Source organism: Apium graveolens, chromosome 10 (assembly GCF_009905375.1).
Source record: "Apium graveolens cultivar Ventura chromosome 10, ASM990537v1, whole genome shotgun sequence".
NCBI lineage: Eukaryota > Viridiplantae > Streptophyta > Magnoliopsida > Apiales > Apiaceae > Apium > Apium graveolens.
The window spans coordinates 168353889-168369908 of record NC_133656.1 but is presented as its reverse complement, the minus strand read 5'-3'; the positions used below and the strand labels follow the sequence as shown (position 1 = coordinate 168369908).

Sequence of the window (16020 nt, the reverse complement as noted above, 5' to 3'; positions counted from 1 at the left end):
GATACATTGATCCAAGAATATGAGAACTTTAAACTCCAAGAAGGAGAAAATATCATCGATATGGAAACAAGATTTAGAGCACTTATGAGTGCGGCCTAGGTTGACCACTATAGTTGCACGATAGCATAAAGTCAGTAGAGTGAAAGGCCCAAGTGAGGGTCAATAGGATTTGGATGGTTTAGTAAAGGCACATCGAGTTAGGAGGCCAAAATTTGGAGATTTTGTCTAGTTTAGCGATCAAGTGACTTAAGATGTGGAGCGAGATCATCCAAGCCTAGTATTGCAATATGGTGTGTGTGATATTATTTGGTACTTAAATATGGTATATGAGTATATGTGGCTATGTGTACTACTATATTTATAAGGTGATTATAAATTGTGTGCATATAGGCCTAAGTGCCATTTATGTTTAATTTCGGGTTGTAAATAGGTTGAGTTGGTGAGAATATATTATAATGAGGTTATTATTAATTGTGTAGGATCTCGAGACGAGGGTAAACTTGCCATAAAGGTCGAGTAAAGCTTCCAGTTGCTCCTACTTTCCAGTCCAGTCCAGCCTTCTCAAGGCAAGTGATTCAACCTACTTTTTAGTTTACACTACGAATGTGTGATAACTAGTTCTTATATATATGATGCGAGTATCCTGATTTATCTTGTTATACCTGGACCAAGTGATTCTCAAATCTATCTTCGTATTATATAGAAATGCCATGAACCCTCAAGTACTTATTGCAAGTAGATCAAAAGTCATACCATGCTAGTATACTAAAGTAATTGTGATGCCATGATAAAATAGAGATTTGTTATAATACTTGATTGATCCTTTTGATTAACATGCTATTGATTCCTGAGAAATCTTGATATTTCACCCTGATGCTTTGATTTAACTCTTGTAAGAACCTCGATAGAAACTTTATCTTGATACCTAAAAGCCAGTTATTCTTTAAATTCGTTCATGATTGTTTGATAACCCTATCCTTACCCTAAAGCTTGATACCCTGATATACCTTGAGTTGATGATCACTTTCCTTGTACTTTATCACCTATATCATACCCGAAAGCAGTAATGCTTATCTTCTTGATATTTTAATATCCATACCTTATTTGAAACTATGGCTTAAAGTCTAGTTTGGCAATACTCTTTCATATTATCCAATAACCCTACTAAATCTCCTTGTCAAAATCCTTGAAAATAGAAATTGTTCAAGTACCCTGATAGAGTATAGTCTAGTGAATCATGGCCCTAAGATTTAGTGATTATATATCCAGTGTTTCAAAGTTGATCTATAATCCCTTGATAAAGATGTTTACTGTTTAAGAAATTTACTATCAATCGGCATCAGTTTTTTTTAAAATGATTAAAAATCTGGATTTCAGTCCCAAAGGGGGATAAATATTTTCTTTAAATAGTGGATCTGGACTGAGACGTGAGTCCTTTCTACACTTAAATTTTAGGCTTAAAAGTTGCCTAGGGATACCATTAATGTTTTAGAACCCAGCGAGATTCAGGATTACTTCGCGGCTGATCACCAGGTGTAATCCGTAGCGTCATAAAATGGTTTTTGGTGAAGAAATGGTTTTGAATTGTTTTATTACAAGTAAAAGATGCCATCACCCTGAGAGTTTATCTCTTGATGCTATATTGTTGAAACTTTCATTTCCATTGTTATTCATTTATTCTTGTTTATGTATATTATAGTACTTGCTGAGCATTTGGCTCACTACTTGCTTACCCTGATGTTTTAGCTAGAAGATATGGTTAGATTTAAGCAGACAACGCGTAAGACTTGTGATGCCGATTCGTATGTCCGAGCTCAGGTAGATTAGTGATCGTTTTGTTTGAGAACTCGATATTAGAAATCAGGTTGTAATAGTGAATAGTGTTGGGCCGTTCCAAACCCTAAACTCTAAGATCTTGGATTCAGTTATATTCACTTTCTTTTATCTATTGTAATAGTTTTATATTATGTATTGTTAAGTTGGGGGTGTGACAGGTTTTGGTATCAGAGCTTCGGTTTAGAGTCCCTGGATAGCCTAAATGGGTTATAGGATATATGTATAAGTTATAGACATTATGCGAGATAGTAGGTTAAGTAAATTTATTATTAATACTCCTCTTATATATCTATGTATGGTTTGTCAGCAAAGGGTGCACTCCTCGTCATCCTCTGGGTCGGACGACACTATTGCTTTCTCTGTGTATGCTGAGTTGAGGTGCGAGTTTGACATGCTTCAGGGCAAGTACGGCGACTGATAGACCGATTGAAGAATGTGTATCCGAACAGCCGAAACTATGAAGGGAAGCCTAAGGAGCATTTGACTGGGAGACTTGAGACTTTGGTTCAGTACGTCAACACTAAGCTTGAGGAGATGCCATCGCACCGAGACCGTACCAGCCAGTATATTATCCAGATGGTGGCGGATGAGCTCCAGAGTATTGTGAAGATGCTTCGAGAGGAGAAGACTACCAAGCCCCGTACCGATGGAGTGAAGCCTTAGTTTTTTCCATTATCTACCTTTCATGTTGTTGTATTATCGGACTATGTATAACTCCCTGTTATTCCTTTAAATAAGCATGTTATTCCTAAATTTAGACCTTATTTAATTTGATGTATTGTGACCTTAAATTTTAATGCAATATCGTTTCGTTTGCTTTCAATTGTTTGTTTTACGCCTTTATATGCATCACCCTATTTGTTTAATTTGAAACTTGACCTCATATGTGAACAAGAATGCCATGCGACACCCTCAAATTATTTCATTATTCATACCTATTTTGACGTAACTCTTATTTCAGGATCATGCCACCCAAAAAGAAGAACCCAACAACCACACCCACCATAGATCCAAATATTCTTCGATTACTGGAAACCTTATAATAGTAAAAAAATGTTATAGCTCAACAACAACTAACTCTTCAACAAAAATTTGAAAACCAAGATAACCGTGAGCCACACCAACCACCTGATCCACCAGTACCACCTCGACAAGTTGTTACTTTCAAGGCTTTTCAGAATGTGAATCCACCTGCATTTCATGATACCACTGATCCAATAATAGCAAACACATGGATTAAGGAAATGGAAAGAGCTTTTGAATTGGTACAGTTAGGGGATGATCAGAAGACACCATATGCTACTTACTTCCTGAAGGGCGAAGTCATCTATTGGTAGGATTCAGTAAAAGCTATGGAAGCAAATCAGCAAGTTTCTTGGGAAAGATTTAAGAAGTTATTTCTGGAAAAGTATTACCCTAAGTACATACAGAATCAGATGGAGCTTAAATTTCTTGAATTGAAGCAAGGGAGTATGTCTATACTGGAGTATGAGAAGAAGTTCACAAAATTGTCAAGGTTTGTCACAAAGTATACCAGCAGTGAGGAGGAAAAAGCAAAGAGATTTCAACAAGGATTTGAGTCTTGGATCAGAGATAGAGTGGCTATGTTTGAGCTTGATACTTATGCAGGCGTAGTGCAGAAAGCTGCTCTAATTGAGAGTAATGGGATGCAGTCAAGGAAGGAAAGGGATAACAAGAAGATAAAGGTTTCATTCTATGGAGAAAATTCTGAAACAGGAAATTCACAAGACAGGAATATGAAGAAGATTGGATTCCATAAAGGCGGAAATTTTCAAAAGAAGGGAAATCTGAGCAAAAGACAAGAATCAAAGGGGAACAACCAGGCAAGCCAAGGACAAGCTGGAGAAAACAGATTTCAGAGACCAGAATGCAAACATTGTGGAAGAAGGCACCCGGAGTGTGTAATAAGCTGAGCATGACATGCTATAGTTGCAACCAGAAGGGACATTTGGCAAACGAGTGTAAGATGCCGAAGCCGGGAGTTACATGTTACAAGTGTGGAAAGACTGGACACATAGCTAGGGAGTGCAAGTCAACCGGACCAGTCAAATCTCTGATGAACGTGGCAAATACCAGTACAAGCGTGTCAGCTGAGGTATTGGCCTTACCTCCACCACCTACAACAACTCCGCAAGCAACAACAAGGAAATTTGATTTAAAAATGAAGGACGCTATTCAGAACTCTGAGGTGATAGAAGGTACACTTTTACTAAATAATGTTGAAGCTAAAGTATTGATTGATTCTGGAGCGACGAGATCTTTCATATCAGAAACTTTTGTTGATAAACTTCAATGTGATAAAATGGTTATGAACGAGGTAGTAAATGTGGTAATTGCAAACCAAGAGAAGATTCATGTGAGTCAACTCTGTCCGAAGTGTGAGATTGATATTTCGGGGTATAAATTTTTAGCCGACTTGATACTCTTCAAGTTGGGAGAGTTCGATATAATTTTAGGTATGGATTGGTTAGGGAAGAATAACGCCCAGATTAATTGTAAGTCCAAGAAGGTGTATTTAAAGACGAAGAGTGGAGAGAAAGTAATATTTAAGGGACAGAGGCAAAATCAACTGTTTCTTACAATTGTTCAGGCTAAGAAGTTACTTAGGAAAGGTTGTGAGTCGTTCCTAGCTTATGTAGTGGATTCAGAAAAGGACAACCCCAGCATAGAAGATATTCCCATAGTCAACGAATTTCAAGATGTGTTTCCAGACGAACTACCAGGCTTACCGCCAGATCGACAAATCGAGTTCGAGATCAACCTTGCTCCAGGCACAGAAGCAGTTTCGAAGGCCCCATATAGGATGGCACCAGCAGAAATGAAAGAGTTGGCGAGTCAACTACAAGAATTATTGGATAAAGGAGTGATACGGCCAAGTACGTCGCCATGGGGATCACCTGTTCTGTTTGTAAAGAAGAAAGATGGAAGTATGCGGTTATGTATAGATTATCGGGAGTTGAATAAGGTGACGATTAAGAACCGTTACCCGCTACCAAGAATAGATGACCTATTTGATCAGCTGAAAGGAGCAAAGTGCTTTTCAAAGATCGACTTGAGATCAGGATACCATCAATTAAAGATCAAATGAGAGGATATTCCAAAGACAACATCAGGACCAGATACGGACATTATGAATTCTTAGTAATGCCTTTTGGATTGACTAATGCCCCGACAGCATTTATGGATCTGATGAATCAGGTATTTAAAAAGTATTTGGATAAGTTTGTAGTGGTGTTCATTGATGATATCCTTATTTATTCAAAGTCGGAAGAAGAACATAAGCAGCATCTATGGATATCATTGGAGATACTCCGACAAGAGAAGTTGTATGCCAAGTTTTCTAAATGTGAGTTTTGGTTAAAGGAAGTTCAATTTTTGGGACATGTCATTGGAGATGAAGGAGTTAAAGTAGATCCGGCAAAGATTGAGGCGATTATGAGTTGGGAGAGGCCAAAGACACCTACGGAAGTGCGAATTTTTCTATGATTAGTGGGGTATTATAGAAGATTTGTTAAGGATTTTTCGAAAATCACCACGCCATTGACTAAGTTAACCAGGAAGAATCAGAAGTTCGAATGAAATGCAGAATGTGAGGATAGTTTTCAAGAGTTGAAGCAGAGGTTGGTAACAACTCCGTTGTTAATACTACCAGACGACTAAGGAAACTTTGTGATTTTCAGTGATGCTTCACATAAAGGATTGGGTTGTGTGCTTATGCAACACAATAAGGTGATCGAGTATGCGTCAAGACAGTTAAAACCACATGAATTGAAGTACCCTACGCATGACTTGGAACTAGCCGCCATAGTGTTCGCACTTAAGATTTGGAGACATTACCTCTACGGAGAAAAGTGTGAGATCTACACGGATCACAAGAGTTTAAAGTATATTTTCACTCAGAAGGAGCTCAATATGAGGCAAAGGAGATGGTTGGAATTGATTAAGGACTATGATTGCTCGATAAATTATCATCCGGGAAAGGCAAACATTGTAGTCGATGCTTTGAGTACGAAGGAAAGATTGAATATGATAGCAACACCAAAAGAATTGTCTGAAGAGATTAAGAGATTTGAATTGGAACTTTGTGATTGTGGAATATTTGAAGAAGTTTGTCGTGCAATGACTTTTCAGCCAACATTATTGGAAAAGATAAGGAAATGTCAGGAAGAAGTAATGAAGAAAGAGAAAAATCAGCTAACTGGAAAAGAGATTGGTACTCAAAAGGATGAGCAAGGTATACTAAGGTTTTCCTCGAGAATTTGGATCCCTCATGTACCTGAATTGAAGACTGAGATATTGCAAAAAGCACACAATTCAAGATTTTCAATCCATCCGGGAAGCACCAAGATATATCGAGACTTGAAGCAGAACTTTTGGTGGCCAAACATGAAGCGAGAGGTGGCAGAATGAGTTGCGAAGTGTTATACTTGTCAAAAAGTGAAGGCAGAACATCAACGACCAAGCGGATTAATTCAGCCCCTGAAGATCCCAGAACGGAAATGGGAAAATATTGCTATGGACTTTATAGTGGGACTACCGCGAACGAAATCCGAACATGACGCTATATGGGTTATAGTTGAGCACCTTACGAAGTCAGCGCATTTTCTTCCAGTTAATGAGAAGTCGTCATTGGACAAGTTGGTTCATCTGTATGTGCGTGAAATTGTACTAAGACATGGAGTACCCGTATCGATAGTTTCAGACACAGATCCCCGATTTAACTCTAGATTTTGGAAGCAATTTCAAGAGAGTCTTAGCACGAAGCTGAACATGAGTACGGCGTATCACCCGCAGACTGATGGTCAGAGCGAAAGGACAATTAAAACAATCGAAGACATGTTGCTTAGTTGTGCAATTGATTTTGCAAGAAGTTGGGATGACCACTTGCCATTAGTAGAATTCTCCTATAACAACAGCTATCACTCTAGTATTGGCATGCCACCATACGATGTGGCGCCCTCCAAACCCGGGTCAGAAGTTTGGGGTCCACACTCACACCTTATTTATAACCTGCTTATATCAATAATGAAGATAATAATAATATGCACTGACCCTACTTACCAACTACCACGGACCGCAACAGGTTAAAGTATGCACACAAGCCAAACACACTAATATATTACAAACCGTTCCAATCCCAACTATTCCAAACTTAAACTGAGTATTAAACATTATTACAAACTTTTACAGACTTAAATTATTCCAAAAGAAGCCTACTAGCTCAGCTTCCTCAACCTGAACCCCTAGCTCTCGCGCTGGACTGGGGATCCTCATTACCAACTGGTTCCTTTTTAACTGGAAAGAATATAAAAAACATCGCACAAATGAGCTAACTAGCTCAGCAAGTCACAATGACAGAACTGAGAATAATGATCATCAAGTGAATATGGTTATGATATCAAGTGAACAATGGATTATGATTTAGAATTGGATACTATATTTTTATTTTAAAACCAAGGTTAGGCTGCTGATCAGTCACGCACTAACCCCGACCAAAGCACACAACATTGCTCTAACTACTGGATCCAAGGCACACATTGGCCTAACTTGACCATTATATGGTCTGACCACGAATCTGGTCAACAATTTTTTAAAAACAATCCAATTCTAACATAATAACAAAATTAAACAATAATAAACAATAATCAGAATCATTAACAACAGTGAGTGTTTAACAATGAAAGGGTTTCAACCCGTGTATGGATTAACAAGGTACTTTCAAAGCTTGAATGCTGGGTAATGAAAGAATTGGATAACAAAGGAAACAACGTTTCAGGGTTTCAAGGATTTGGTCTTTCAAAGCATAAGATATCATGGGTTGAGTTTATAATAATTCAGTTCAGTGTCTGGTATTTAGTTTGTATGTATTTGTGGAGTAGTATCGTAGATTTGTGGTTCGTGTTTGGGTATACAATAATCAATGGCTTAGAAAGAATATGGTTCATGGCTCAAGAACAATAACTGAAATTAGGGTTTAGGTTTCCGTGCTTCAAAGCACTTGCAATGTCAACAAGACTATCAAGAATTACAATATCTCGAGAAAGTTCAGAATACTTGCCTGATATTAGCTTACTATCCTGCACTCGCTTCCAATCACAATCGTCTTACTGCTCAACTACCTGTTTCCCTTTCCTATGTCTTGCCTCTTCTACTCACATATCATAAGCATCTATCAATCATCAACTCATAGGATTCTATTCAACACATACTTCTATCTACCCTTCCTTTTACCCAAATCCGATTAACGGATTGAAAGTTATGCAATAACCAAGTAAACACCGAATATATAGACCGATAGTCAATCAACAAGTCACATATAACACATAATACATCACATAATCAATGACATATCATTTATAAAAAAGTCTCGGGTCATAAATAGGCTTTCTGGTATTTAAAAATGATTTTTAAAACATTTTTCGGAATTAAAACGGGTCGTTGGATCAATTTCGGGTTAATAAATAGGGTTCGGTTGACCAATTCTGGCTCCGAAATAATTTTAGAATAATTATCGAGCCTTAGAAATAATTTAAAATAATATTTTAAAGCTCGAAACTATTTTTCGGAATTTTTAAATCATTTTTAAATAATTAAATCTAATTAAATAATTAATTAAAAATCAATTAATAATTAATTAAATCAATTAATCAATTAATTTTTGAATTAATTGACTAATTAATCAATTAAAAATTAACTGAAATTAATTAACTAACTAATTCAGATTTATTTGTGAATTAAAAATAATTTTCGGAATTAAAATAATACTTTTTAGAATTTTCAGAAATTAAAAACAAATTTTTATAATAAAAATAAATAGGAAATATGATTTTTAAACATTTTTAAAACAAGAATCCAATTTTTGCAAAGTCTGGAAACTTCAGGGACTAAACTTCATCATCTACAAAACTACAGGGACCAAACTGCAATTTTGCAGTCCAGTCGCCGGAAAAAGTCGGGGGTGGCCGGAGAACACGTTCCCGGCGTCCTCACCCCATCAACACCTCCAGATCACATCTACAGGTTACCAGGAACACAACCAAGCAATCAAAACATCCTAACAATCCCGGAGTTGGCCGGAATTTGGCCGTGAAGTTTGCCAGTTTCCGGCGAACTTCGGAAATTTCAAAAGACAACTCCCTTCTCTACAGACCTCGGTGATTCATGAGACTTATACGACTAGATTGCAAATTTCACAGAGAACACAACCCACAGTATCACAACATCAATCTATCACAGCATAAGAAACCCCCAAATTTCAATTAAGAACATTCATACGGGTTATAAACCCTAATTTTAAAATTCGAAAATCAAACTCAAATTTGGACATGTTATTGAACTCCAAATCAGACGTATAATATACCAAAATCATCAGGAAAACAAGCTCTACAACATGCAATCATCAAATCATACAAACAATCATCCGAACAAAAATTCATATTTTTCATAAAAATAATTCGAAAATAAATAAATTTTTAGAAATTAAACCTTTAATTCTGCAGGTGTATGGATTACAGATTCTGATAGAGCTTCTCAAGACCTTCAAATCCAGTACTCGAGCTTTTCAAACAAAGATCAATAACACCTTCAAAAGTTGGTTTGATTCTCAGAAAGGTTTATGAATATATGATTTTTCTCTGTAAAATTATATAATTATCTGTCTGCAAATGATTTTGATACGAAATAAAATACGGTAAAAGGCTATTTATATTTACGGAAAATTAGTATCCCATTGGATCATTCCGGATATAAAATGGTACGTTTATTTATAAAAACTGATCCAAACGGTATCGGTTTTCGGGATAATTATCCAAATCAGTACAATTTGTACTGCGGTCTTGGTCTAAGCGCCTGGTTACACGTATTACGAAGTGATAATTGTGATAGTTTAATAAAAAGCTCCCGTTTATCGAAAATACGGGTTTTATTGATTTACCGAAACGAATATTGTATCGAAAATGTTACGCCGGGACCCGTGCAGGACAAACCGTACGCCGGATCGAAAAAGTCGAAACATGGAAAATGCTCGGAATATTACAATTAGGTTAGAAAGGAGTTCTCGGAAGAGTTTCGGGTTCCAAAAACGTAACAACGGTTGACGTCGGTTGGTTCCCGTTTTTATAAAATAGATTTTAATTACCCAGAATTTTTTTTAGAAATTTCATATGATTCTTATAAATCCATAAATCAACATAAAAATAATTAGGAAGATATGACAATTATCTATATTTTATTTTGGACATATAAAAATTGAAATACTCAATTAATATTATTTTTGAATATTCAAGTACAGATAACACTTAACAATTAACTCACAGAATAGATACTGAACACACATAATAATTATTTAATAGCAAAAATAATTACACGATATATCCCGGATATTACATCCTTCCCCCCTTAAAAGGATTCTGTCCTCAGAATCTCCTAAGAAAACAAATGAGGGTACTTTTTCCTCATATCACTTTCTAACTCCCAGGCTGACTCTTCAACCTTTGGGTTTCTCCACAATACTCTTACTAACTTTACCACTTTATTTCTCAATACTTTCTCTCTTTCCTCTAGAATCTCTATCGGACTCTCTACATATGATAAATCTGCCTGAAGCTCTATTGGCTCATATTCTATTACATGCCTGGAGTCTGGATTATATTTCTTGAGAATCGATACGTGAAAAACATTGTGAATGTGCTCCATGTGCGGAGGTAACGCCAACTCGTAAACTACTTTGCCAATGCGCTTTAGGATTTCAAAAGGTCCGACATATCTTGGGCTTAGCTGCCCTTTCTTCCCAAACTTCGTTAGTCCTTTCCACGGTGGTACTTTCAATAATACCAAGCTTCCTTCTTCAAATTCCATGTCTTTTCTTGACTGGTCTGCATATTTCCTCTGACGATCTTGTGCGGCTATTAATCTCTTCTGGATAATTTTAACAACTTCCTTTGTCTGCTACACCAATTCAGGTCCGAGTATTTTGCGTTCTCCTACTTCGCCTCAATATACTGGAGGTCTATATTTGCGTCCATAAAGGGCTTCATAAGGTGGCATCCCAATGCTGGCGTGATAACTGTTGTTATAAGCAAACTCTACCAGGGGTAAATGCTCGTCCCAACTTCTTTTGAAATCAATAGCACAAACACGTAGCATGTCCTCGATTGTCTGGATCGTTCTTTCACTTTGGCCATCCGTCTGCGGGTGATAGGCCGTACTCATATTCAATCTTGTTCCCAAACATTCTTGGAAACTCTTCCAGAATCTTGAATTAAACCTTGGATCTCGATCAGATACGATAGACACTGGAAGTCCATGACGAACTACAATTTCTTTTAGGTACATATGGATCAACTTGTCGAGCGAAAATCTTTCATTTATAGGCAGAAAATGAGCTGACTTGGTAAGTCTATCCACTATAATCTAAATGGCATCATTATTAGCCCTTGTCCTTGGTAATCCAACTATGAAATCCATGGTAATATGTTCCCACTTCCACTCTGGAATCTCCAATGGCTGTAGCAATCCGCTTGGTCTCTGATGCTCTGCTTTAACTCTCTGACAGGTATAACATTTGCTAACCCATTCCGCAATTTCCCTCTTCATATCTGGCCACCAATAATTCTTGTTTAAATCTCTGTACATTTTGGTACTCCCTGGATGGATGGAATATCTTGAACTATGTGCCTCTTGTAAAATTTTATTTTTCAGCTCCGTCACTGGTGGAATCCAAATTCTTGAAGAAAACCTAAGAATACCTTGATCATCTTGTTGCGTGCATAATTCCTCACCTACCAAACTATTTATATCTTGATCCATTACCTCTTTCTGGCATTTCTTTATTTTCTCCAATAACTCCGGTTGGAAAATCATACTGTACACTTTTGCTTTCTCAGGCTTGCAAATTCTAATCTCCAATTCCAATTTCTGAAATTCTTTATATATCTCTTCAGGTACGGATAACACATTTAACCTTTCCTTCCGACTTAACGCATCTGCTACAACGTTTGCCTTACCGGGATGATAATTAATCGAGCAATCATAATCCTTGATCAATTCTAACCATCTCCTTTGCCTCATATTAAGTTCCTTCCGGGTAAATATATATTTCAAACTTTTGTGATCCGTGAAAATCTCACACTTTTCTCCATACAAATAATGTCTCCAAATCTTCAAAGCGAAAACTATAGCTGCTAGCTCCAAGTCATGAGTAGGATACTTCTGTTCGTGTGGTTTCAATTGCCTTGACGCATACGCAATCACCTTGCCGTGCTACATAAGAACACATCCTAATCCTTTGTGAGAAGCATCGCTATAAATTACAAAATTCCCTTGATCGTCTGGAAGTGACAAAACAGGTGCCGTGATTAATCTCCGCTTCAATTCCTGAAAACTTTCTTCACACTTGTCGTTCCATATAAACTTTTCATTCTTTCGTGTAAGCTTTGTCAGTGGTGTTGCAATCCTTGAGAAATTCTGAACGAATCGTCGATAATATCCTGCCAATCCCAAGAAACTTCTTACCTCAGTGGGTGTTCTCGGTCTCTCCCAATTCGTAATTGCCTCGATCTTTGCCGGGTCCACTTTGATCCCTTCGTTACTGACTATGTGTCCTAAGAATTGAACTTCCTGTAGCCAAAACTCACACTTCGAGAATTTAGCATATAACTTCTTTTTCCTTAAAATCTCCAAAGCCGTTCTCACATGTTCCGTATGATCCTCTTTCGTCTTTGAATAGATTAAAATATCGTCTATAAACACAATAACAAACTTATCCAAATACTCCTTGAAAATTCTGTTCATTAGGTCCATAAACGCTGTCGGGGCATTGGTCAATCCAAAAGACATCACTAAAAACTCATAAGGCCCAAACCTTGTTCTGAAAGCTGTCTTTGGTATATCTTCTGGCTTGATCTTCAGTTGATGATATCCCGATCTTAAATCAATTTTGGAGAAGTACTTGGCTCCCTTCAACTGGTCAAACAGATCATCGATTCTGGGTAACGGGTACTTGTTCTTGATTGTCAGCTCTTTGAGTTCCCTATAGTCGATGCACAATCTCATGCTTCCATCTTTCTTCTTGACAAATAATACCGGGGCTCCCCACGGGGATACGCTGGGTCTGATTACTCCTTTCTCTAACAATTCCTGTAATTGCTTTGCTAGCTCTTTCATCTCAACAGGCGCCATTCTGTACGGGGCTTTGGATACTGGTTCTGTTCCAGGTGCTAAGTCGATCGCAAATTCAATTTCTCTATCTGGAGGAAGTCCTGGCAATTCGTCGGGAAATACGTCTGGAAATTCATTCACTACTGGAATATCCTCAAGTTTTGTTGACTCCTGACTTTTGCAATCACGTATGCTATAAAATGCTTGCAACCTTGCCGTAATAACTTCTTAGCTTGAATTATTGTTAAGAATTTCATTACTTGCTTATGTCCCTTAAACGTTACTAACTTTTTGTCAGGCGTTTTCACCATTACTTTCTTATTTCGACAATCTATCTGAGCATCATGCTTAGATAACCAATCCATCCCTAATATAACGTCAAATTCTCCTAACTTAAATGGTATCAATTCTACACAAAACTTAGTACCATAAATCTCAACCTCACAATTCTCACAAACTTGATTCACAGTTACACGTTCTTGATTTGCTAATTCCACAGTCATTATTTCATTTAAATACCCAACTGGACAATTTAACTTACTAACAAAATCTTGTGAAACAAACGATCGAGTTGCTCCCGAATCTATTAACACTTTGGCACATAAAGAATTCACATTAAGCGTACCTGCCACGACATCCGTATCCTGGATCGCATCCTTCACCGACATGTCAAAAACTCTAGCCCTTGGAGTCTCATTCACTGTTGGGGTAGATCCCATGATCCTTAATGCATTATCGACTGGGGCTGGTGTCTTGCAATCCCTGAACATATATCCTGGCTTCCCACATTTAAAGCATGTAAATCCAATGACTGGAATCTTTACTGCTGGATTCCGAACAGGCTGATCCTTATTTGCTGGCTCTCTTGCTGGCTGATTTCGGCACTCCCTCGAATAGTGCCCTTTCTGGTTGCATTTAAAACATACCACATTCAACTTGTTACAAACTCCTCCATGCTTCTTTCCACAAACTTGACAATCTGGAAAAGTTAATCTCAACTGATTCGGCTGATTCACATTAGCTGGACGGTTGCCCTGGCCTCCGTCTCCTGCATTTTGTCTCCTGAAATTAAAATTTCTCCCTGGCTGAAACTTGCCCTTCTTAAAGTTTGGAAACTTCCCTGGGTGTAACTGACCTTCACTTCCCTCAACCTTCCTTTTCTTGCTCTCTTTTTCCTTCTGTGACTTCTCACTTTCGGTCTCCGCAATCATAGCCTTCTGTACAACCCCTGCATAGGTCTCCAACTCAAAAATAGCTACCTTCCCTCTGATCCATGGCTCCAAGCCTTGCTGGAATCTCTTAGCTTTCTTTCTATCAGTATCAACATACGACGTCACATACCTTGACAATTCTTCAAATTTACTCTCATAATCTGTTACCGACATATTCCCTTGCTTTAACTCTAAAAACTTCAGCTCCATCTGATCTTGAACAAACTGAGGAAAATACTTTTCTAGAAATAATTCCTTAAATCTCTCCCAAGTAATAACATCTGTGCCTTCCACTGTCTTCACCATTTCCCACCAATAGGTGGCCTCATTCTTCAGATTGTAACTTGCAAACCCAACCTTCTGTTCTTCCTTTACTTTCACTAAGGTAAATGCCTTCTCCATTTCCTTTAACCAAACATTTGCTTCAATTGGCTTTAAGGAACCCTTGAATTCTGGTGGGTTTACTGCCTGAAAAGTTTTAAAAGTTACCTGGGGGTTGGTCTGTCTTTGTTGTTGTTGTGCCAGGCGAACTGTTTGTTGGGCCAAGATTTGAAGAATCTGGGCTATTGCTGGGTCCATGGGTCCTGGGTTCACATTGGGGTTTGTATCATCTTGGTTATTATTGTTGTCGGTTTCTTCATTCTGGGTGTTGGTGCGGGTATTTCTTTTGGGAGGCATTTTATGTAAAGAATCAATCAATTTATTTAGCTTTTGAATCAAATATTTGCATAAAAGAAAAGTTTTGTAAAACAGGAATATCTCTTTTTGAAAACAGTTGTAACTAAGTAAATTGCATGCTTCTTTACAGAATATAAACAGTTATGGAAAACAGGGTACATGGTATCACAGGGTATATTGGTGCAATAAATAAGGTAAAGTAAAACAGGTACGATAAAGTAAATGACAGTGCTGGAAAGGAAAAAGGTACTGATATATATAGATCAAAAGTTTTAGGTAGTACAAGCGTAAGGACGCTTCGGAAGTAAAAGCAAAAAGGGTACAACAACCTACTCACTAGTCAGCATAGCTAGTCTATAAATACAACTCAAAAGTCTACTAATACACACTACACACTACTGTATATACTACATAATCATAACAACACTGCTCAGCATCTCCATCTCTGAATCTCTAACTCAGCTCCAAGGAAACTCTGGTCCTGCCAGCCTCTCAAAGTCCTCCATCACCTCAGTAGCCCAGCCCATCAGTGCATCAGGGCCTCTACCAGGTAGTGTAGCTCCATGTAGCCTAGCCTCAAGAACCTTCCGTGTCACATGAATCTCCTCTCGAAGCTCCCTCACACCACGATCAACATCTGTAGTCCTGATGATATGTTGTAGCTCTCTGATCTGAGCCAACAAGGAATCACGCTCCAATAGAAGAGCCTCATACCGGTAATAAGGAACCGGGGGCAATGTAGACTGGAATGGGGCACTCGCAACTGAATGCCCAGTGGAATCTGAATCAACTGGTGGGGGTCCTCTGATAGGTGGCCTCACACCTGGAGGTGGAATAGCCTGCAATGGTACGGGCTGCAACACAGGTAGAGGTAATATAGCCAACACTGGTGGAACAACAGGACGTGGATGCGAAGACGGCATTCCAACTGAAGGCTCTGAGTGATCAGCTGATACGGGAATAAAAGAGTCGGCCATCACTGCTATCTGAAATCATATCACAATATAAGAATCTCGTACCATAACGCGAATTACACTAATACCTGATATACCAAAGCACTCAACCTCTTAACGTTCTATCATCCTATGCCTTACTTCTAATCCTAACCCTCTACCCA

General features: G+C 38.0%; 1 pseudogene; it reads right to left on the bottom strand.

The window, feature by feature from the left end:
- LOC141691279 (uncharacterized) overlaps positions 1–14225 on the bottom strand; it is a 57972-nt pseudogene extending 43747 nt beyond the window's left edge.
- Positions 14226–16020: the final 1795 nt, after the last annotated feature.